The sequence below is a fragment of the Balaenoptera ricei genome, chromosome 3, assembly GCF_028023285.1.
Source record: "Balaenoptera ricei isolate mBalRic1 chromosome 3, mBalRic1.hap2, whole genome shotgun sequence".
In the NCBI taxonomy this organism is placed as follows: Eukaryota; Metazoa; Chordata; class Mammalia; order Artiodactyla; family Balaenopteridae; genus Balaenoptera; species Balaenoptera ricei.
In genome coordinates, this window is record NC_082641.1 from 171,746,244 (window position 1) to 171,771,458 (window position 25,215).

Consider the following 25,215-nt stretch of genomic DNA (forward strand, 5'->3'; position numbering starts at 1 on the left):
AGCAGAAGGAAAGAAATCATAAAGATCAGAGCAGAAATAAATGAAATAGAAACAAAGAAAACAATAGCAAAGATCAATAAAACTAAAAGTTGGTTCTTTGAGAAGATAAACAAAATTGATAAACCATTAGCCAGACTCATCAAGAAAAAGAGGGAGAGGACTCAAATCAATAAAATCAGAAATGAAAAAGGAGAAGTTACAACAGACACTGCAGAAATACAAAGCATCCTAAGAGACTACTACAAGCAACTTTATGCCAATAAAATGGACAACCTGGAAGAAATGGACAAATTCTTAGAAAGGTATAACCTTCCAAGACTGAACCAGGAAGAAATAGAAAATATGAACAGACCAATCACAAGTAATGAAATTGAAACTGTGATTAAAAATCTTCCAACAAACAAAAGTCCAGGACCAGATGGCTTCACAGGTGAATTCTATCAAACATTTAGAGAAGAGCTAACACCCATCCTTCTCAAACTCTTCCAAAAAATTGCAGAGGAAGGAACACTCCCAAACTCATTCTATGAGGCCACCATCACCCTGATACCAAAAGCAGACAAAGACACTACAAAAAAAGAAAATTACAGACCAATATCACTGATGAATATAGATGCAAAAATCCTCAACAAAATACTAGCAAACAGAATCCAACAACACATTAAAAGGATCATACACCACGATCAAGTGGGATTTATCCCAGGGATGCAAGGATTCTTCAATATACGCAAATCAATCAATGTGATACACCATATTAACAAATTGAAGAATAAAAACCATATGATCATCTCAATAGATGCAGAAAAAGCTTTTGACAAAATTCAACACCCATTTCTGATAAAAACTCTCCAGAAAGTGGGCATAGAGGGAACCTACCTCAACATAATAAAGGCCATATATGACAAACCCACAGCAAACATCATTCTCAATGGTGAAAAACTGAAAGCATTTCCTCTAAGATCAGGAACGAGACAAGGATGTCCACTCTCACCACTATTATTCAACATAGTTTTGGAAGTCCTAGCCACGGCAATCAGAGAAGAAAAAGAAATAAAAGGAATACAAATTGGAAAAGAAGAAGTAAAACTGTCACTGTTTGCGGATGACATGATACTATACATAGAGAATCCTAAAACTGCCACCAGAAAACTGCTAGAGCTAATTAATGAATATGGTAAAGTTGCAGGATACAAAATTAATGCACAGAAATCTCTTGCATTCCTATACACTAATGATGAAAAATCTGAAAGAGAAATTATGGAAACACTCCCATTTACCATTGCAACAAAAAGAATAAAATACCTAGGAATAAACCTACCTAGGGAGACAAAAGACCTGTATGCAGAAAACTATAAGACACTGATGAAAGAAATTAAAGATGATACCAACAGATGGAGAGATATACCATGTTCTTGGATTGGAAGAATCAACATTGTGAAAATGAGTATACTACCCAAAGCAATCTACAGATTCAATGCAATCCCTATCAAATTACCAATGGCATTTTTTACGGAGCTAGAACAAATCATCTTAAAATTTGTATGGAGACACAAAAGACCCCGAATAGGCAAAGCAGTCTTGAGGCAAAAAAATGGAGCTGGAGGAATCAGACTCCCTGACTTCAGACTATACTACAAAGCTACAGTAATCAAGACAATATGGTACTGGCACAAAAACAGAAACATAGATCAATGGAACAAGATAGAAAGCCCAGACATTAACCCACGCACCTATGGTCAACTAATCTATGACAAAGGAGGCAAAGATATACAATGGAGAAAAGACAGTCTCTTCAATAAGTGGTGCTGGGAAAACTGGACAGTTACATGTAAAAGAATGAAATTAGAATACTCCCTAACACCATACACAAAAATAAACTCAAAATGGATTAGAGACCTAAATATAAGACTGGACACTATAAAACTCTTAGAGGAAAACATAGGAAGAACACTCTTTGACATAAATCACAGCAAGATCTTTTTTGATCCACCTCCTAGAGTAATGGAAATAAAAACAAAAATAAACAAGTGGGACCTAATGAAACTTCAAAGCTTTTGCACAGCAAAGGAAACCATAAACAAGACGAAAAGACAACCCTCAGAATGGGAGAAAATATTTGCAAATGAATCAACGGACAAAGGATTAATCTCCAAAATATATAAACAGCTCATTCAGCTCAATATCAAAGAAACAAACACCCCAATCCAAAAATGGGCAGAAGACCTAAATAGACATTTCTCCAAAGAAGACATACAGATGGCCACAAAGCACATGAAAGGATGCTCAACATCACTAATTATTAGAGAAATGCAAATCAAAACTACAATGAGGTATCACCTCACTCCTGTTAGAATGGGCATCATCAGAAAATCTACAAACAACAAATGCTGGAGAGGGTGTGGTGAAAAGGGAACCCTCTTGCACTGTTGGTGGGAATGTAAATTGATACAGCCACTATGGAGAACAATATGGAGGTTCCTTAAAAAACTAAAAATAGAATTACCATATGACCCAGCAATCCCACTACTGGGCATATACCCAGAGAAAACCGTAATTCAAAAAGACACATGCACCCGAATGTTCATTGCAGCACTATTTACAATAGCCAGGTCATGGAAGCAACCTAAATGCCCATCAACAGACGAATGGATAAAGAAGATGTGGTACATATATACAATGGAATATTACTCAGCCATAAAAAGGAACGAAATTGAGTCATTTGTTGAGACGTGGATGGATCTAGAGACTGTCATACAGAGTGAAGTAAGTCAGAAAGAGAAAAACAAATATCGTATATTAATGCATGTATGCGGAACCTAGAAAAATGGTACAGATGAGCCAGTTTGCAGGGCAGAAGTTGAGACACAGATGTAGAGAATGGACATATGGACACCAAGGGGGGAAAACTGCGGTGGGGTGGGGATGGTGGGGTGCTGAATTGGGCGATTGGGATTGACATGTATACACTGATGTGTATAAAACTGATGCCTAATAAGAACCTGCAGTATAAAAAAACAAACAAAACAACTAATACTAAACTTTCATTGGGTTATTTGTATGGAAATATGTTAATATAAATGTTTCAGACATTACATGAAATTTCTAAAAATCTTATATTTGTATTTGTATGGAAATATGTATGGAAATATGTTAATATAAATGTTTCAGACATTACATGAAATTTCTAAAAATCATATTTGTATTTGTATGGAAATATGTATGGAAATATGTTAATATAAATGTTTCAGGAAAAAAAAAAAAAAAAAAAAAAAAAAAGAGTCATGTGGAGAGGAACCAAGATGGTGGAGTAGAAGGACATGCTCTCACTCCCTCTTGCGAGAACACCAGAATCACAACTAGCTGCTGGACAATCATTGACAGGAAGACACTGGAACTCACCAAAAAAGATACCCCACATCCAAAGACAAAGGAGAAGCCACAATGAGACGGTAGGAGGGGTGCGATCACAATAAAATCAAATCCCTTAACTGCTGGGTGGGTGACTCACAGACTGGAGAACACATATACCACAGAAGTCCACCCACTGGAGTGAAGGTACTGAGTCCCACGTCAGACTTCCCAACCTGGGGATCCAGCAACGGGAGGAAGAATTCCTAGAGAATCAGACTTTGAAGCTTAATGGGAATTGATTGCAGGACTTTGACAGGACTGGGGGAGACAGAGACTCCACTCTTGGAGGGCACACACAAAGTAGTGTGCACATCGGAACCCAGGGGAAGGTGCAGTGACCACAGGGGAGACTGAACCAGACCTACCTGCTAGTGTTGGAGGGTCTCCTGCAGAGGCGGGGGGTGGCTGTGGCTCACCGTGGGGACAAGGACACTGGCAGCAGAAGTTTTGGGAAGTAATCCTTGTGGTGAGCCCTCCCAGATTCTGTCATTAGCCCCACCAAAGAGCCCAAGTAGGCTCCAGTGTTGGGTGGCCTCAGGCCAAACAACCAACAGGGAGGGAACCAAGACCCATCCATCAACAGTCAAGTGGATTAAAGTTTTACTGAGCTCTGACCACCAGAACAACAGTCAGCTCTACCCACCACCAGTCCCTCCCATCAGGAAGCTTACACAAGCCTCTGAGATAGCCTCATCCACCAGAGGGCAGAGAGCAGAAGCAAAAAGAACTACAATCCTGCAGGCTTTGGAAAAAAACCACATTCACAGAAAGATAGACAAGATGAAAAGGCAGGGGGCTATGTACCAGATGAAGGAACAAGATAAAACCCCAGAAAAACAACTAAATGAAGTGGAGATGCAACCTTCCAGAAAAAGAATTCAGAATAATGATAGTGAAGATGATCCAGGACCTCGGAAAAACAATGGAGCAAAGATCGAGAAGATGCAAGAAATGTTTAACGAAGACCTAAAATAATTAAAGAACAAACAAACAGAGATGAACAATACAATAACTGAAATGAAAACTACAGTAGAAGGAATCAATAGCAGAATAACTGAGGCAGAAGAACGGATAAGTGACCCGGAAGACAGAATGGTGGAATTCACTGCTGCGGAACAGAATGAAGAAAAAAGAATGAAAAGAAATGAAGACAGCCTAAGAGACCTCTGGGACAACATTAAACACAACAACATTCGCATTATAGGGGTCCCAGAAGGAGAAGAGAGAGAGAAAGGACCAGAGAAAATATTTGAAGAGATTATAGTCAAAAACTTCCCTAACATGGGAAAGGAAATAGCCACCCAAGCCCAGGAAACGCAGCAAGTCCGATACAGGATAAACCAAAGGAGAAACATGCTGAGACACATAGTAATCAAATTGGCAAAAATTAAAGACAAAGAAAAATTATTGAAAGCAGCAAGGGAAAAACAACAAATAACATACAAGCGAACTCCCATAAGGTTAATAGCTGATTTCTCAGCAGAAACTCTACAAGCAAGAAGGGAGTGGCATGATATACTTAAAGTGATGAAAGGGAAGAACCTACAACCAAGAGTACTCTACCCAGCAAGGATCTCATTCAGATTCGATGGAGAAATCAAAAGCTTTACAGGGCTTCCCTGGTGGCACAGTGGTTGAGAGTCTGCCTGCCAATGCAGGGGACATGGGTTTGAGCCCTGGTCTGGGAAGATCCCACATGCCGCACAGCGGCTAAGCCCGTGAGCCACAATTACTGAGCCTGCGCGTCTGGAGCCTGTGTTCCGCAACAGGGGAGGCCACGGTAGTAAGGGGCCCGCGCACCGCGATGAAGAGTGGCCCCCACTTGCCACAACTGGAGAGGGCCCTCGCACAGAAACGAAGACCCAACACAGCCAAAAATAAATAAATAAATTAATTAAAAAAAAAAAAGCTTTACAGACAAGCAAAAGCTAAGAAAATTCAGCACCACCAAACCAGCTCTACAACAAATGCTAAAGGAACTTCTCTAAGTGGGAAACACAAGATTAGAAAAGGACCTACAAAAACAAACCCAAAACAATTAAGAAAATGGTCATAGGAACATACATATAGATAATTACCTTAAACGTGAATGGATTAAATAATCCAACCAAAAGACACAGGCTTGCTGAATGAATACAAAAACAAGACCCATATATATGCTGTCTACAAGAGACCCACATCAGACCTAGGGACACATACAGACTGAAAGTGAGGGGATGGAAAAAGATATTCCATGCAAATGGAAATCAAAAGAAAGCTGGAGTAGCTATACACATATCCGATAAAATAGACTTTAAAATAAAGAATGTTACAAGAGACAAGGAAGGACACTACATAATGATCAAGGGATCAATCCAAGAAGAAGATATAACAATTATAAATATATATGCACCCAACATAGGAGCACCTCAATACATAAGGCAACTGCTAACAGCTGTAAAAGAGGAAATCGACAGTAACACAATAATAGTGGGGGACTTGAACACCTCACTTACACCAATGGACAGATCATCCAAAATGAAAATAAATAAGGAAACAGAAGCTTTAAATGACACAATAGACCAGATATATTTAATTGATATTTATAGGACATTCCATCCAAAAACAGCAGATTACACTTTCTTCTCAAGTGCGCACGGAACATTCTCCAGGATAGATCACATCTTGGGTCACAAATCAAGCCTCAGTAAATTTAAGAAAATTGAAATCATATCAAGCATCTTTTCTGACCACAACGCTATGAGATTAGAAAAGAATTACAGGGAAAAAAACGTAAAAAACACAAACACATGGAGGCTAAACAATACGTTACTAAATAACCAAGAGATCACTGAAGAAATCAAACAGGAAATCAAAAAAAACCTAGAGACAAATGACAATGAAAACATGACGATCCAAAACCTATGGGATGCAGCAAAAGCCATTCTAGGACGGAAGTTTATAGCTACACAAGCCTACCTCAAGAAACAAGAAATATCTCAAATAAAATATCTAACCTTACAACTAATGGAACTAAAGAAAGAAGAACGAACAAAACCCAAAGTTAGCAGAAGGAAAGAAATCATAAAGATCAGAGCAGGAATAAATGAAATAGAAACAAAGAAAACAATAGCAAAGATCAATAAAACTAAAAGCTGGTTCTTTGAGAAGATAAACAAAATTGATAAACCATTACACACTCATCAATAAAAAGAGGGAGAGGACTCAAATCAATAAAATCAGAAATGAAAAAGGAGAACAGACACCACAGAAATACAAAGCATCCTAAGAGACTACTACAAGCAACTCTATGCCAATAAAATGGACAACTTGGAAGAAATGGACAAATTCTTAGAAATGTATAACCTTCCAAGACTGAACCAGGAAGAAATAGAAAACATGAACAGACCAATCACAAGTAATGAAATTGAAACTGTGATTAAAAATCTTCCAATAAACAAAAGTCCAGGACCAGATGGCTTCACAGGTGAATTCTATCAAACATTTAGAGAAGAGCTAACACCCATCCTTTTCAAACTCTTTCAAAAAATTGCAGAGGAAGCAACACTCCCAAACTCATTCTATGAGGCCACCATCACCCTGATACCAAAACCAGACAAAGATACTACAAAAAAAGAAAATTACAGACCCATATCACTGATGAATATAGATGCAAAAATCCTCAGCAAAATACTAGCAAACAGAATCCAACAACACATTAAAAGGATCATACACAATGATCAAGTGAGATTTATCCCAGGGATGCAAGGATTCTTCAATATACACAAGTCAATCAATGTGATACACCATATTAACATATTGAAGAATAAAAACCATATGATCATCTCAATAGATGCAGAAAAAGCTTTTGACAAAATTCAACACCCATTTATGATAAAAACTCTTCAGAAAGTGGGCTTAGAGTGGACCTACCTCAACATAATAAAGGCCATATACAACAAGCCCACAGCAAACATCATTCTCAATGGTGAAAAACTGAAAGCATTTCCTCTAAGATCAGGAACAAGACAAGAATGTCTACTATCGCCACTATTATTCAACACAGTTTTGGAAGTCCTAGCCATGGCAATCAGAGAAGAAAAAGAAATAAAAGGAATACAAATTGGAAAAAAAAAGTAAAGCTGTCACTGTTTGCAGATGACATGATACTATACATAGAGAATCCTAAGGATGCCACCAGAAAAGTACTAGAGCTAATCAATGGATTTGGTAAAGTAACAGGATAAAAAATAAATGCACAGAAATCTCTTGCATTCCTATACACTAACAATGAAAGATCAGAAAGTGAAATTAAGGAAACAATCCCATTCATCACTGTAACAAAAAGAATAAAATACCTAGGAATAAACCTACCTGAGGAGGTAAAAGATCTGTACTCAGAAAACTATAAGACACTGATGAAAGAAATTAAAGACAATACAAACAGATAGAGAACTATACCAAGTTCTTGGATTGGCAGAATCAACACTGTGAAAATGACTATACTACCCAGAGCAATCTACAGATTCAATGCAATCCCTATCAAACTACCACTGGCATTTTTCACAGAACTAGAATAAATAATTTCACAATTTGTATGGACACACAAAAGACCCCAAATAGCCAAAGCAATCTTGAGAAAGAAAAACGGAGCTGGAGGAATCAGGCTCCTGGACTTCAGACTATACTACAAAGCTACAGTAATCAAGACTATATGGTGGTGGCAGAAGAACAGAAATATACATCAGTGGAACAGGATAGAAATCCCAGAGATAAACCCATACACATATGGTCACCTTATCTTTGATAAAGGAGGCAAGAATATACAGTGGAGAAAAGACAGCCTCTTCAATAAGTGGTGCTGGGAAAACTGGACAGCTACATGTGAAAAAATGAAATTAGAACACTCCCTAACGCTGTATACAAAAATAAACTCAAAATGGATTAAAGACCTAAATGTAAGTCCAGACATTACAAAACTCTTAGAGGAAAACATAGGCAGAACACTCTATGACATAAATCACAGCAAGATCCTTTTTGACCTACCTCCTAGAGAAATGGAAATATAAAAACAAAAATAAACAAATGGGACCTAATGAAACATAAAAGCTTTTGCACAGCAAAGGAAACCATAAACAAGAGCAAAAGACAACCCTCAGAATGGGAGAAAATATTTGCAAACAAAGCAACTGACAAAGGATCAATCTCCAAAATATACAAGCAGCTCATGCAGCTCAATAACAAAAAACCAAACAACCCAATCCAGAAATGGGCAGATGACCTAAATAGACATTTCTCCAAAGAAGATATACAGATTGCCAACAAACACATGAAAGAATGCTCAACATCAGTCATCATTAGATAAATGTAAATCAAAACTACAGTGAGGTATCACCTCACACAGTTCAGAATGGCCATCATCAAAAAATCTACAAACAATAAATGCTGGAGAGGTTGTGGAGAAAAGGGAACCCTCTTGCACTGTTGGTGGGAATGTAAATTGATACAGCCACTATGGAGAAGAGTATGGAGGTTCCTTAAAACACTAAAAATAGAACTACGATACGACCCAGCAAACCCACTACTGGGCATACACCCTGAGAAAACCATAATTCAAAAAGAGTCATGTACCACAATGTTCACTGAAGCTCTATTTACAATAGCCAGGACATGGAAGCAGCCTAAGTGTCCATCGACAGATAAATGGATAAAGAAGATGTGGCACATATATACAATGGAATCTTACTGAGCCATAAAAAGAAATGATATTGAGTTATATGTAGTGAGGTGGATGGACCTAGAGTCTGTCATACAGAGTGAAGTAAGTCAGAAAGAGAAAAACAAATACCCTATGCTAACACATATATATGGAATCTGAAAAAAAAAAAAGGTTCTGATGAACTTATGGGCAGAACAGGAAAAAAGACACAGACGTTGAGAATGGACTTGAGGACACAGGGAGGGGGAAGGGTAAGCTGGGACGAAGTGAGAGAGTGGCATGGACATATATACACTACCAAATGTAAAATAGCTAGCTAGTGGGAAGCAGCTGCATAGCACAGGGAGATCAGCTCAGTGTTTTGTGACCACCTAGAGGGGTGGGATAGGGAGGGTGGGATGGAGACACAAAAGGGAGGAGATATGGGGATATATGTATATGTATAGCTGATTCACTTTGTTATAAAGCAGAAGCTAACACACTATTGTAAAGCAATTATACTCCAATAAAGATGCTAAAAAAAAAAATTATAATAAGACCAGGTGTGGGGGCCCGGTTCTATCTGATCACCTTTCCCACTGGCCCTGCCAGCTTACCTCCAGTCAGGACTGCACCAAGGAGCAGGACAACAGAAGCAGCATCAGGGTCATCGGCAGGCAGAACATCTTCCCGGGGTTATCCTGGGGCAGCTTTTGATCCCGCTGTGCTGTAGCGAATGGAGCAAGAGTGAGTCAGCACGCACAGCGCGGGAAAAGTGCTGAATTCGTGCAAGGGCGGTGGAGGGATGAGGCTGAATCACTCACTGGAGTGGGAGGCAGTGAGTGAACGTTGGTATTGAGAAGGGCATGTACTCCTGCCCTGGGCATCTACCCCTGCCCTGGGCATCTACTTCTGCCCTGGGCCTCTTGGCTCACCTGGCTCCCTGGGCATGGGCAGAGATTTGCCCCCATTGGTGTGAGGTCCCGCAGCCTGCTGCCCTCTGTGCCTGCGTTCAGCTGTGGCTGCGGCTCCTTCTTCTCTAGCTACCCACGGCCCTTCTGGTTTTATTGAAGACACAGCCTTCCTATGCTGGGAAATGCCACCCCCATGTGAACCATCGGACATTTCCTTTCTGGCTCAGCAAAGCCTCCAAGATCTCTAGATGGCTTATCATCATTAATGTCACAGGGAAATGATACTGGCATCTTGGAGAAGGTATTCTGTTCCAAGTATTCTCCACAACTATCATTTCTGCTGCCCCAGAAATCTGCCTCAAGGTCTCTGGTGCCTTTGTGCTTTTGGGTTTCAGGTCGCATTAGTTTCAAAAGATCTTGCATTTTCTGAGATAAAATTGTGTTAATTTCAACGTTGGAGTTATTTTCATGACTCTTCTCTCAGAGCATGTGGCCAATCATTCCCCACATGTTGATTTATAACTTTACACTTTAATGGAGAATGTGATACAATAATGAGAAGCAAGTTAACGTTGATGGAGAGGCTTCTGTTTATCAAACCCATTGTTAGAAAACTTTCATACACCATGTCATTTAATATGTCTTTTTCTCTCTGGATGCCATTATGATTTTTCTCTTTTTCTTTGTTTTTCAGCAGTTGGAGCAGGATGTATTTGTCTGTGTGGACGTGTATTTATGTAGGTGTGTGTGTGCACATACTTTTTGGAATTTACCCAGCTTGGGATTCTCTGAGTTCCTTCAATCTGCCTTTTGATTATCTTTCATGATTTTCATAAAACTCTCAGAATTCTAAGCCCCAGATCTCCTACTTATTTACTATAACCTGAGATATGCTGCTTAACCTGTCAACCTGTTCACCTATTTGTAAAATGGAAATAATTAGAATACCTGCCTATCTGCATGGAGAGCATGGTATCTGGTGGTTCATAAGCCCTTCATAAATACAGCTATGGGTTTTTTTAAAAGCATGATAATACTCTTAGACTTGGCCAAGCATGACACCTACCTGCGTCCTGAACATCTGGGGACCCTCAGTTTCAAGTGCCTTCCTTGAAGGCAGTCCTTCTCTGCTAGCTGGGACCAGATAAAACTGTCAGTGGCTTTCAAGAGAAGCACTCTAGGCCCCCAGGACCAGAGTAAGTTTGAGTGAGTCTCAGTCATAGGAAAGGATTGTCTCAAATGTATCCCTCCCCTCTGGCATCTGTCATCTGCCAGCAACACCCCTGATCACCATTTCTCTCTTTGGGGGCACTCAACCCTTGAGACCACATATGGGGTTGACCAGAAGCCTCAAGTAGCTCCAAGATTTGCACCTATACCTTGTTGTCATGACATTTCTTTCATAGGTATGATGACAGTCTGATGGTGGTAACACACTGATTATGGAGGACACTCACCCATGGACCTAGAATGAGTTCAGGGGTCTAGATTACAGATGGGTCAACACCAACCCTGGAGCCTGAGTTGTGTGTGACCCTGTGCATCTGACTTTGTGTGCTCATATTCTGATGCCATCTCTGGTCTATGTTTTCCAAAGCCAGCAGGGATGGTGTCAGGAGTCCTTTCTCCTGTGCATTCTCTACTGCTGGCCTCCAGTATGGTCACCCACAGGTCAACCATAGGCTCTGCACCACATGTCCAGCCATCCACCAAGGATGGTCAAGCCTCTCTCTTCCAAATGTTTTTGACACTGTTGTTCTGTAATGCCAATGGTTCCTTCCAATTGACAGCCTCTTTAGAGCCCTGGGTTTGGTCCCCACCTCCATCATTAACGTTTCTTTTGACCTCAGAAGAAATTAACACAAACCTCTGAACCTCAGTCTCCTCATCTGCAGACTGGTAGTAATAACAGCACTTTCTTGCCAGAGTAGATCTGACAATTGGTCATGTTCATGTGAACACACTACATGCACTTAATATACCCACGAAAACACTGCATCTGTGAGTGTTATTACAGGACTTTCAACACCAGGCTTGAGAGTTTGGACTCTGGGCAATAGGAGTGGCTCTGCCATTGAACTCCACACAACAGGCATACAAGAACAATGTCTCTATTGTGTGCCCAGCACTGTTACAGGTCTTGAGGACACAGAAATGCATCATATCCAGTCCCACACCCATGACTCAGAAGACACAGCACAATGTGTGGAGCTGTAGGGGAGACATCTGCTCGTCACTATGGGAAAATGTGGAGGAAGGAATGTTTTCTCTGGGGCTTAAAGGATGAATAGGCATTCTCTTGGTGGATAGCAGGGTAAAGGGAATTCCTACCACAGCAGCTGAAATCAATAAAAGTATAGAGTAAGAAGATGCGCAGTTCGATCATGTCCACATGCCAGGGCAGATGGAGGGACATAAGCCATGGGCCTGAAAGATGGGCTATGGGGTTTGGAGAGGATCCTGCAGGGGACAGGGACATGACCACGCACTGTCTTAGAGAAGGACCTAAAGGTCCTCCCTGTCCTCACCTGTTCTGTTTGGCTATTGATAGTGACTAGGTGAGTGTCCTCCTGTGCAGGGAAGCCTTGGCCTGACTCCAGAAGAGTTGTCTGTGGAAATGTAGACACAGGAGCCCTCAAACACCTGCCAGGTGTTGAGCTGGACTCATAGGTGGATTCTAGGGGAAGCGGTGGGCTCTTCCAGGGCGGGGAGTTGGACATGTTTCCTCCAAATCCAATACCTGCTCCCACTTTTATATCTAGAAGCCAAAATGAGACGGGGATATTTTCAGTTTCTTGAATGTGCCAGCCTCTCTCTCACCCCAGGTGCCACCACATGTCCCATTCTTCACTCCCATCTGCCTTAATCAAGCAGTCTCAGGTCACATGTCACCTCTTCCAGGAAGCCTACCATGCCTCCTATACCTCTGACCTCTGGCTTCCCCTGAAATTACCCATAACATGGTCTTGCTATTGCCCGGTTGTGTGTCTGTGTCTCCCACGAGAAACCTATGGACCTTCTGGGAGCAGAGAGGGTATCTGACTAGTTGCATGTGTTCCCAGCATCTAGAATGTTAAATATTAAATAAAACAGTAAATATTCAATAAATATATATGTTGAAGAAAATAATGAATGGACATGCATGGTGCCATGAGACCCTATGGTACAGGTGGGGGAATGAGGACATGCCATCTGAACTGAATTTTGAAGGGTGAACAAGAGTCCCTGGGCACACAGTGTCAGCAGGGCACCCAAGGCAGAGGAATCAGCATGAGCAAATGTGTAGAGAAATGTCCAGAACAGGGTTAGGGGAGGCTAGGAGGTCAGGCCAGGACCAGATTGTGAAGGGGCTTGAAGGTACCTTAGAACCATCAGTCTAGGGCCCAGGGAAAGGGTGAGCTGGAAACAAAGGTCAGAAAGGAACTAGGGCAGCCAACTTGGCATGGGCAGATGCCAGCCTGGACTGAGGGTCCAGCCAACACTTTCCTCTAAACCCTCTCCCACTGGGACAGCAAAAGACCCAGAATGTGGGGGGGGAAATCTTGGTGGAATTTTCTTGGCACACCTCAAATTGGGAAAGGACATCAGGGGGAGAGATGTTCAACCAAGAAATGAATCCAGGACCAAGGAGAAAGATATTTTCTTGCTGTTTCTGAATGCCCAGAGAGGTCAGGAAATAAGGCTAGGGTCACAGAAGGGAGTCAGTACTAAGACTGGGGACAGAGTGGAGGAGACCAAGGTTATGGTTCAGCTCCATCTTGCAGCCCTGCCTTGTGGGGTCACTATGACCTTGGATGAGTGACTTGACCTCTCTGGACCTCATTTTCTATCTTTGTAAAATGGGGCTGCATTATACAGATAAGAGACACAATGCATGTAAGGAGACTGGCACAGAGTAGGTGCTTGGTGGAGGTGAACTGCCCTCCCTCTATCCCCATTTCAACTTTTTTCATAAACTATGGGTGCTATTCTTTCATTTGTCTCACAGATATTTGTGGGGTTTTATTTTATTTTATTTATTTTTTATACAGTAGGTTCTTGTTAGTTATCTATTTTATACATATTAGCGTATATATGTCAATCCCAATCTCCCAATTCATCACACCACCACCACCACCACCAACACCCACCACTTTCCCCCTTGGTGTCCATATGTTTGTTAACTACATCTATGTCTCTAATTCTGCCCTGCAAACCGGTTCATCTGTACCATTTTTCTAGGTTCCACATATATGCGTTAATATATGGTATTTGTTTTTCTTTCTGACTTACTTCACTCTGTATGACAGACTCTAGGTCCATCCACCTCACTACAAATAACTCAATTTTGTTTCTTTTTATGGCTGAGTAATATACCACTGTATATATGTACCACATCTTTTTTTTTTTTTTTTAAACATCTTTATTGAAGTATAATTGCCTTACAATAGTGTGTTAGCTTCTGCTTTATAACAAAGTGAATCAGTTATACATATACAATATGTTCCCATTTCTCTTCCCTCTTGCATCTCCCTCCCTCCCACCCTCCCCATCCCACCCCTCTAGGTGGTCACAAAGCACCGAGCTGATCTCCCTGTGCTATGCGGCTGCTTCCCACTAGCTATCTATTTTACATTTGGTAGTGTATATATGTCCATGACACTCTCTCACCCTGTCACATCTCACCCCACCCCCTCCCCATATCCTCAAGTCCATTCTCTAGTAGGTCTGTGTCTTTATTCCCGTCTTGCCACTAGGTTCTTCATGGCCTTTTTTTTTTTTTTTTTTCCTTAGATTCCGTATATATGTGTTAGCATACTGTATTTGTTTTTCTCTTTCTGACTTACTTCACTCTGTATGACAGACTCTAGGTCCATCCACCTCACTACAAATAACTCAATTTTGTTTCTTTTTATGGCTGAGTAATATACCACTGTATATATGTACCACATCTTCTTTATCCATTTGTCTGTAGATGGGCATTTGGGTTGCTTCCATGACCTGGCTATTCTAAATAGTGCTGCAATGAACATGGGGGTGCATGTGTCTTTTTGAATTATGGTTTTCTCTGGGTAGATGCCCAGTAGTGGGATTGCTGGATCATATGGTAATTCTATTTTTAGTTTTTTAAGGAACCTCCACACTGTTCTCCATAGTGGTTGTATCAATTTACATTCCCACCAACAGTGCAAGAGAGTTCCCTTTTCTCCACACCCTCTCCAGCATTTGTTGTTTGCAGATTTTCTGATGATGCCCATTCTTACTGGTGTGAGGTGATACCTCATTGTAGTTTTGACCCTCCAGCACTAGCAGGTAGATCTGGTTCAGTCTCATATGGGGTCACTGCTCCCTCCCCTGGGTCCTAATGCACACACTACTGTTTGTGCCCTCCAAGGGTGGAGTCCCTGTTTCCCCCAGTCCTGTTGAAGTCCTGCAATCAAATCTCGCTAGCCCTCTAAGTCTGATTCTCTAGGATTCCTCCTCCCGTTGCTGGACCCCCAGGTTGGGAAGCCTGACATGGGGCTCAGAACCTTCACTCCAGTGGTGAACTTCTGTGGTATAAGTGTTCTCCAGTTTGTGAATCACCCACCCAGCAGTTATGGGATTTGATTTTATTGTGATTGTGCCCCTCCTACCATCTCATTGTGGCTTCTCCTTTGTCTTTGGTTGTGGGGTATCTTTTTTGGTGAGTTCCAGTGTCTTCCTGTTGATGATCTTCCAGCAGTTAGTTGTGATTCCGGTACTCTTACAAGAGGGAGTCTCACAGATATTTTTTGAGCACCTACTATGAGCTGAGCAGTGTGTGGCCACTGGAGAAACGATGATGAATAACTTTGAATCACAGACTTGTAGCTTTGCTCAACTTTTCTCCCAGGCAGGACCCATGCATTTCCGGAACTTTCCACTGGGTATGACTTCAGGGGTCACCAATAAAAATTGGTTCAAGTCGTTCCATTTCCCAAACATACAGCAGCCCCTGCCCTGTACTGGAATCTGTGCTCACAGCTGCAGATGAAGAGATTGGTCAGACCCCCATCTCACCCTTAAGAAAAATGTTCTCCACCTACTTTCCTCCAATGCCCTTAACTGAGGGAGTGTGGGACAGTTTCCATTGTGTCTTCAATCTGATCTCATATATATGAATTTGGTTGATACTCTTTAATGTTTGTGGTAAAGTGTCAGTGGATTTCCTTTTTGGATCTCTTTATCCTGATGGGTTTCAGGGAAGCTAAAGAGCTCATCACTTCCCCAGGGGTCTGTCATATCTTCATTGTATTTATCTCCAGTATATGAATGACTAATGCACTCGCCTGTCTCCCTCCCTTGTCCAGGACCTTTTAGAAGGGAAATTTGCTTCCCTGTCATTTTTCATGTCTAGCACAAACCGTGTATACCATAAATGTTCATAAGATAAAATTCCCACTAAGGATTGGACAGGTAAGTGTTCTTCAAATCCTTGGTCAACATTTTGCTCGGGAGGTCCCTCTTTTTCTGAGGTAAGTGACTGTCTGAAAGTAAATACAGGAAGGGAATCTCGTGCTTGAACTGTTCTTTGACAACTGGGAAAAGTCAGAACTGGCCACACTCACTGGTTAGTTTGATAAGCATGACCAGCCTCAGCATTTAAAAACTATGTGTGAGATAACGCTTATCTCCAGCTCAAAGGAAGTCCAGCCTCAGCAATCATGTGTTCAACAGATGTGTAGGGAACATCTGAGCCCATCTCTGGGGAGACCACAGTGACCAGAACTAACACAATACCCAGTTTCGTGGACATTACAGTGGAGGGGAGAAGGCAGATGATGAATAACTGAATGTAGTCAAGAAGGTCAGGAGTTTTAGGATAAGGCAATTATTGTCTATGAGAGCCCAACAAGATCATCCATAGAGAGTAAGGCATGTTTGGAATGGCTTGGAGGGGTGGTTCATGGAGAAGGTGGCATTTCAGCCGAGACAATCTGCTCCAGGGGCAGAGGGAGAGGAAAGGTTGCACCAGGTAGAAGAGACAGCATGTGCAAAGGACCTGAAGTGGGAAAATGATGGCCCATCCAAGGAACAGAAGAAGGCCAATATGACAGCAATATGACAGGGAGACTGGGCAGCAAGGAGGGGTGTGAAGGGCTCAAAATGGCCTAAAATGACATGGAGGAGATTACAAAGGACATTACCCCACAATCCCAACAGGCATGAGATGACACTCATTTACACAGCAGATACTGGCCATGATACATACACGAGGGCAGGTGGGTTGCTGTGATGTCAATCGCACCTAAAAAGTGAATTTCAGGTAAATAAGGGAATAGCCACTCACATTTCAGAAGGATTTTGCAGCTCACAGACTCTCCCATAAAGTTGTTTGTTTTCTCAGCAGGTATTTAATGAGCAGGTATTAGGTGCCAACCTGTGGGAACACACTGGTGAGCGAGTTCAGAGTGGTCCTACCCTCTCGGGGCTGCCAGTCTAGTGGGGGCGGAGGGGAGGTGTTGGTCAGTAATTTATATAACACAGCACAGTGAGCATTACAATGGAAGTAGAAACATCAGCCACCCTCAGAGCTCTAGAGACCTTCACTTCCATGCATACCCAGCGGCCTGGAGCCCTTGCAGTGGTTACTCACACCAGGGGCTTCGCGTGCTTTGGGTTCTGCTACCCAGAGCACCACAGTGCATGCTGTAGCATTTGGCTACTTGGAACTCTGGGGATTTTGTCGCTTAAAGGAAGAGAATGCCACCTCCAGTTCCCACTTAAGTCTCTTGATGCTAATCAAATGCCCAAGTTTGGGCTTGAAGCTAAGGGGTGAAACTATCTATCTGGGGACCATTCCTCCAGAGTGGGGTGAACCCGTGACTCTGTCTGCACCTTATCCCTAAGGTATGCATCAGACCCTATCTGCCTGCAGCACTGAGGCTGATCCTTAGGGAAAGTGAAGGGAGAGAATTACGAGTCAACTTTTAATGAGCCCCAGGTGGCACTGAAAAATCCCATGACTTGTTCTCTAACAAAACTTGGAATTGACTTCTAGGGATTACTATGCCCGAAGAGTTTGGCAGACTGTGCCAGATGAATGCCCCACTGGGCTCTATAATGCCAGTCAATTCTATAATATTTCTAATTTATAGTGTTCTCAAGGAAGAATGCCCAGGGACCTTGACTGTTGGGCACAGAGAGCCCATGGGATGGGGCTGGAGGTGGCAGATTCAGATGAATTCTACTAATTATCCACTAAGGAGACCCTATGACATCACTTCAGTTGAATTCTCTGGGGACTTTTTGTTTCCTTTTTTTCAATTTATTGTTTTCATCTATTAAACAGAGACCAGCTGGCCACCACGGTGAATTGTTCACTTCTGTTCAGGGTTTTAAACACAGATTAATAGGCAAGAGGAGCTATGTAGTAGCATGGATAGCTTCCTGCTTTAGGGCACTGACTCAGAGCAGGCAGTTATGGGTTCAAAACCTGACCATACCACTTCCTGGCTGTATAAACTTGAAGTATATTGACATCTCTAAGCCTCTGTCTGCAAATGGAGAAGCTAATTAGTAAAAAGCACCTGCCTCATGGTGCTTTCCGTGAGGAAAAGCACCCAGCCCACCCTCCCGCCCCAAACACCAGCAGGTCAAGCACCACTCAGAGAAGGGGGCCTTGAAAGGGCTTTAGAAAATCTTAGAATCCGGATATGGAAGCTACTATGTTTCACTTCTGGCTGAGAGCTCTGCTCCCAGAGCACAGGATGGCCGAGGGGGGCGAAACGGGAGGGTCTCGCTGTGACCCCCAGGCACTGCCAGCCTTTTCAGCCACATGCCTGCCTTCCTTGGAAATACATTTCATTAACGGCCAAACGGAACACCCTGAGAAACAGGAGGAATTATTGGTTCGTTTCCACCCTTAGCAACAGTGAGTTTTCACCACCTTGTACTTCGTCTGCTCTCTGCAATGCTCTGGAACCTTCCTTTGGGCGAAAAGTGCCTCAGCTGTCCAGGACACCCGACACACTTGGCGACTTCGGCTGACCCGGGAGCGCCCTGGGCCCCAGGGACAGGGTCCCTCCTTCCTGACCACCCCCTCGTGGGAGTGCTGAGGCCAGTCAGCCCCCAGCTCTGGGGGCTCAGCGTCCCCTCGGAAGTGACTGCGAGTCAAGCTCCCCACCGACCCCCTCCCCCCTGGTCTCCCCCCGGCCAGGGCTGCTTCGTGCGCGGTGCCGGTCGCCCCTCCTCGGGGGGGAGGAGACCCGGGCCGACTCCGCTCCACTGACCTGCCGCTGCCCGTCCGGGACGTGGCCGAACAGCCGGTACGTGTCGGGGAAGCCCCGAGGGCGGGCGCCCTCCCGCACCCTCACGACGCGGTGCTGCTCCGGGTGGAGCCCGCGGCCCAGGCGGCAAGAGGCGCGACGGGGGTGGGAAGGAGGCGGGGCCACGGGAAGCCCGCGCCGGGCCGGGGCGCAGAGGCAGGAGGCGGCGAGGGGGGCCGGCCCAGCCGCGAAGCCCGTGCCTCCGCCCCGCCCAGAGCGGCCCTCAGACCTCCGTGCCGGCCCCTGGGCTCGGGGTGGGCGACGGGCGCGCCGAAGAAGCCGTCCTACTCGAGCCGTCCGGAGAGGCCGGCCCAGGGGTTGTGCCTGTTCCCGGCGTGGGGCGAGCACCGGGGCCTGAGGGTGTGGAGCCGTCCGGCCGCACGTCACAGGCTTTGCCTGTCGGAAGGGAGGGCTGCGATGGGGCTGTGCCGACGGACGGGGAGGATGGAGCCGCCCACAGCCCCCGTTTGCCAGGCAGAGCTTCATGGCGGACCCTGTTCTCAGCAGCCGCGCAGCAGGGACACCCAGGCCTGGCGAGTCTGCGCCCCACCCAGGGCCGCTGGGTTCCTGCGCGGCAGCCCGGCATCTCCTGCCGAGAAACCCCAGAGACCGTGCTCCTTCCCCCGAGCCCACCGCAGCGCTGCAGAGCCCAAGGGGGCTGGGGCTTCACCCCAAACTTGAGGAAGCCACACCTGGGGGGCCACGGCACAAGCGCGGGTCCCACCATCCCCGCAGGAGCAGACCCCGCGGAGGGTTTTACACACAGAATCTTAGAGCTAGGAAAAGTCCTTTGTGTCATTCATGTAGCTTCATAAGATTGTTTTTTAATGAGAGGATGGATTTCCTTGAGCAAGAGTGTATTTACATGAATGGGTCTCTGGATACCAAGGACTGTTTTGGGGAAGAAAGACGAATCTATTCTGTGAACGCCTTATAGAACGTATTCTATATTATAGTTCTGTCTGGAAACACATGTACCGTTGATCTTTGTAGCAGCCCTTAACATCCTCAAGAGAAGCTCTCATTTCCCCATTAGTACTTGTTATAGACTGAATATTTGGGTCCCCCAGCATTCACATGTTGACACCCTACCTCCAATGTGATGGTATTAGAAAGTGGGTCTTTTGGGAGGTGATTAGGATTTGATGAGGTCATCGGGATGGAAGCCTCATGATGAGATTCTTACCCTTGTGAGAGTCATGAGAGACCTGGCTTTTTCTCTCTGTTCTCTGCCCTGTGAGGACACAATGAGAAGCAGAGAGTCTGCAACCCGGAAGACAGTTCTCACCAGAAGGCGATGATCCCGGCACCTAGATCTCAGACTTCCAGCCTCCAGGACTGAGAAATACATTTTTGGTGTTTACAAGCCCCCACCCCGCCCCGTTTGTGGTACTTTGTGACAGCGGCCCAAACTGACTTAGCACTCTTTTCTTCAAGTAAATGGAAGAATTTGTGGAGCCCATCCATTTTATGATACAATTTCCCAAATAACCAAGATTCTCTCTATACACTCTGATTTGTCAACTTTTTTATTTATCAAAATTATTATAAAAAAAGTTTCCATATTTTTTCCTAATAAATTGTTTCCAATCCATGTTGTCACTATAATGGTTCTATGATATTAATAATTTGAGTCCTAATACCCTGCTTAAAATAATCATTTATTTGTCTTATGAATAAGTTCAGGGTTCAAATGCAAAAGTTTTAAAAGGATATACTGTGTAAAACATCTATGTCATCCCTCTGAAGGAAAGAAGGAGGGAAGAAAGGAAGGAAGGAAGGAAAAAACATTGAATTTGTCCTCAGTTTAGCTGCCACTTCCTAAGGGAAGCCCTTTCCAACTCCAGACCCCCAGGCATCACAAATAAGCTCTCATGGGACACTGTCCATACTGTTGCACGTCATGTTTCCTGAAAAGCTGATTCTGAGACAAGGACAGACTTTCAGGAAGTTTCTTGGGGTGTGTATTTTGGGATAAACATAGAATTACCATATGACTCAGCAATTCCACTCCTAAATCATTGAAAACAAACACTCAAACAAATCTACGTACACACATGTTTATAGCAGCACTATTCACAATAGAAAAATCATGGAAATAACCCAAATGTCCATCAATGGATGAATGAATAAACAAATTGTGGTATATACCTACAGTGGAATAGTAATTCAGTCATAAAAAGGAATGGAGCAATTAAATATCAAACAATTACACGGCCAAAAACATTTTTTTAAGGAATGAAATACTAATACATATTACAGTGTGGATGACTCTCACAAACATCATGCTAAGTGAAAGATGCCAGACACAAAGGTCGTACATTGTATGATTCCATTTATCTGAAATATCCAGAATAAGTAAATCCATAGAGAAAGAAAGCAGATTAGTGGTCTCCAGGGCCTGTTAGAGAGAAGTAGTATCTTCTTAATGGGTATAGAGTTTCCTTTTGGGGTCATAAAAATGTCTGTGGGAAGAAAAAAATTTTTAATTGGAAAATGATTGATTAAAAACAGAAGTCTGTGGGGTATTTCTTGGTGCTGCCTTTCCCAATTTCGACAGTAAATGGTCAAGTACAGCAGCCATGGTTTGAGAAAGAAATGATGACCAGGGTTCAGAACACTCACTCAGGGACGAGGGTGAGGGTCACCCCACCAAGTAAGCCATCCATTTTAGCAGAGATATTATCCAAGGATGAGGGGAATTGAGAATGGATAGCACAGGATGGAGACAATGCCTATCAGTTGTGGCCTTGAGGTCACCTACAGTAACAGAGGCTATCGTTCGACCCACTGACCCTCCTTTCACTAGTAGTTCATCTCACTCACCCTCTCCCCTAAAAACAATCCATGGAAACTATGGAAGAGTTGTTTCCAGAACTTATGGAAAGACGTTGATCCAAGTAAAGGCAACAAAAGCAAAAATAAACAAGTGGGGCTATATCCAACTAAAAAGCACAACAAAGGAAACCAACAACAAAATGAAAAGGCAACCTACTGAATGGGAGAAAATTTTTACATATCATGTATCCTATAAGTGGTTAGTATTCAAATTATATGAAGAACTCATACAAAAAACATAGAAAAAATATCCAACTAAGAAATGGGCAGAGAGTCTGAATAGACATTTTTACCAAGAAGATACAGAGATGGACAGCAGATAATTAAAAAGACACCTAAAATCACTAATCAGCAGAGAAATGCAAATCAAACCACAAAGAGATGTCACCTCATACCTGTTAGAATGGCTAATATCAAAAAGACAGGAACTAACAAGTGTTGGCAAGGGTGTGGAGAAAAGGGAAGCCTTGTGCACTGTTGGTAGCAATGTAAATTGTTGCAGCCACTATGGAAAACGGTATGGAGGTCCTCAAAAACTTAAAAATAGAACTATCATACGATCCAGCAATTCCACTACTTGGTATTTGTATGAAGGAAACAGAAACTCTAATTCAAAATGAAATCTGTACCCCCATATTCATTGCAGCATTATTTACAATAGCCAAGACTTGGAAACCCCTGTGTTCATCGATGGATAAATGGATAAAAGACATTAGGCATATATATATGCCAAATTATTTATATATTATATATATAAAATTCAGCCATGAGAAAGAAACAAATCCTGCCATTTGTGACAACATGGAGGGACCGTGAGGGCGTTATGCTAGGTAAAATATGTCAGACAGAGAAAGAAAAATCCTGTATGATCTCACTTTATATGGAATTTTTAAAAAAGCTCATAGATACATAGACTGGTGGTTACCAGAGGCAGGGGGTGGAGGGTGGGTGAAATGGGTAAAGGTGGTCAATATGTACAAACTGCCAGTTATGAAATAAATAAGTCCTGGGGATGTGGCTATAGTTAATATCGTACTGCATATTTAAAAGTTGCTAAGAGAGTAGATCTTAAAAGTCCTCATCACAAGAAAAAAAGATTTCTACCATGTATGGTAATGGATGTTAACTAGACATACCGTGGTGATCATTTTTTAAATTGAAGCATAGTGGATTTACAGCATTATACTGTAATAACAATATATTAGAACACAGTGATTCAATATTTTTATAGATTATACTCCATTTAAAGTTATTATAAAACATTGGCTATCCTTATAGCTTATTTATTTTATGCATAGTAGTTTGTGCCTCTTAATCCCCTCCCCTACCCCTATCTTGCCCCTCCTCCCTTTCCTCTACCCACTGGTAACCACTGCTTTGATGTCTGTATCTGTGAGTTCATTTCCTTTCTGTTACGTTTATTCTTTATTTTTTAGATTCCACATACGAGTGATAACATACCGTATTTGTCTTTCTCTGTTTGACTTATTTCACTAAGCATAATAGTGTTGCAGCAAAAATAGAAATGAAGTTTTTCCTCTCCTGAAAATAAGGAAAGTAAAGGGGACAGTGAACAGGCTAGAGAAGACACATAAACTGGCCTGAAAGGGTTAATCGATCCTAGTTTTATTTAAACTGTTACTAATCTGTAGAGTAAGTAACTAGATTTATCTTTCACAGAGCTAAATTACATTCTGTTCCGATCACTCCCTAGCTGTCTATGTAAATGACATCCTGCATCCGGTGCTTAAGCTCCCTGCCCTCTCTTGTAGCAAATCACCCTGTGTAGCTGTTTGCATTTCAGGAAGCAGATGGCAGGCAGATAACGCGGAGGCAAATGAACCCAATTTCCGGACTACCTGACGCCCACGATGCCGGTTTTGAAATCATGCAAGAAGAAGAAGAATGCAGGACTTTTACCACTTTGCTCCTTACTATGACTCCCTGGACTGCGGTGGCCGTCCGAGGGGCGGGGACGCCAGCCGGGGCCTCCAGGCGTGTGTGGGCATCGTGTCTGCAGCCAGCGTCCCCGAGGCCGCGCTCGGCCCATAATCACTCAGTGAAGCTGCGCCGCGACAGCGCGGCCGACTTTTTCTGGCACTGTGAGAGCCTGTGCGCATTGCAGGACTCGGTGCCTCTGCCCGCCGTGCGCGCTTCCCTGCGGGAGGGCCTGCTGGACTTCAACGACGACCGCCTCCGCGGGGTGGGCTGGACGCCGCCCCTGAGCACCCTCTGCCCCCGATCTGTATCCAGAGCTTCTTCCAGCCACGGCTTGGTGAGACAGGTTTGTACTTCCCGCTTCCAGGGGCTCTCGTGTGGGCGCTGCGAAGCGGGGTTTTAGATGGTGCAAGGTGGAGGTGGGCACTAGAACCGGTGCCCAGTGCCCGGCTGTGCGTGCACTAGACGGGGCGTGCGGCCTAGAACTCCTGCCGGCTCGGTGACCCCGGCCGAGTGCCTTAAGGCTTCTGGGTCTCAGTGTTCTCATCTGTAGCATGGGCTGAACAGGACTCACTCTCTGTGGCGGTTACAAGGTCGCATTCTGTTAATGCTTGTAGACTCTACAATGTAGAACACTTCGCGCAGTTTGGAGCATCGTTAATTGTTCCACAGATGTTACCTGGTCTGTTGAACGACTTTGCCTGGTACACGCCAAAGCGATTAGGAAATGGATATATCCCAGCTTTATTTCCTTTCCACTAAAACAGGGCTCAGGAAAAAAAAAATCTTTTTTTCAATAGTCCTATCATATAGTGGAAAGAGCACCGGTGTGAAGGCAGCTTAGGGTTTGAATTCCAGGGCTTACGCTCTCTGTGGCCTGGGCAGGTTACTTGTGAACTACAATCCCCACACTTGTAAAATGACATGAAAAACCACTCTTTCTGTGGGTTCTTAGAATTAATTAAGCAGGTTATGTGTGTAAAGTATCCTGGCACTTGAATGAGTTGTCAGAACCAAGGGCTGCTGGAGACGATGCTTCTGCCCTAGGTAATCTCCCCTTCTACTGGGCGGCAGGTAAACACAAGCACAGTAGTCAGTGCTCTGGAAGAAGTGAGTTCTGGTGCTGCAGAGCACAGAATCTTTTTTATTTTAATTTAATTTTTATTTT

The 25,215-nt window shown here is 43.3% G+C and overlaps 1 protein-coding gene across 5 annotated transcripts in view; it reads right to left on the reverse strand.

Moving 5' to 3' along the window:
* Positions 1-19,345, reverse strand: part of LOC132364034 (olfactory receptor 10H1) — a 35,384-nt gene extending 16,039 nt beyond the window's left edge. For 4 of the 5 annotated variants that reach the window (XR_009502683.1, XM_059919783.1, XM_059919780.1 and 1 more), the window contains exons 1-3: positions 19,236-19,345; positions 17,294-17,383; positions 9,706-9,815 (exon numbers count right to left, since the gene is read on the reverse strand). The gene's annotated coding sequence lies outside the window, so the exon portion shown is untranslated. Of the gene's footprint in view, positions 1-9,705; positions 9,816-12,530; positions 12,761-17,293; positions 17,384-19,235 lie in introns of all 5 variants that reach the window. The other variant, XM_059919782.1, reaches the window with a different exon arrangement.
* Positions 19,346-25,215: the final 5,870 nt, after the last annotated feature.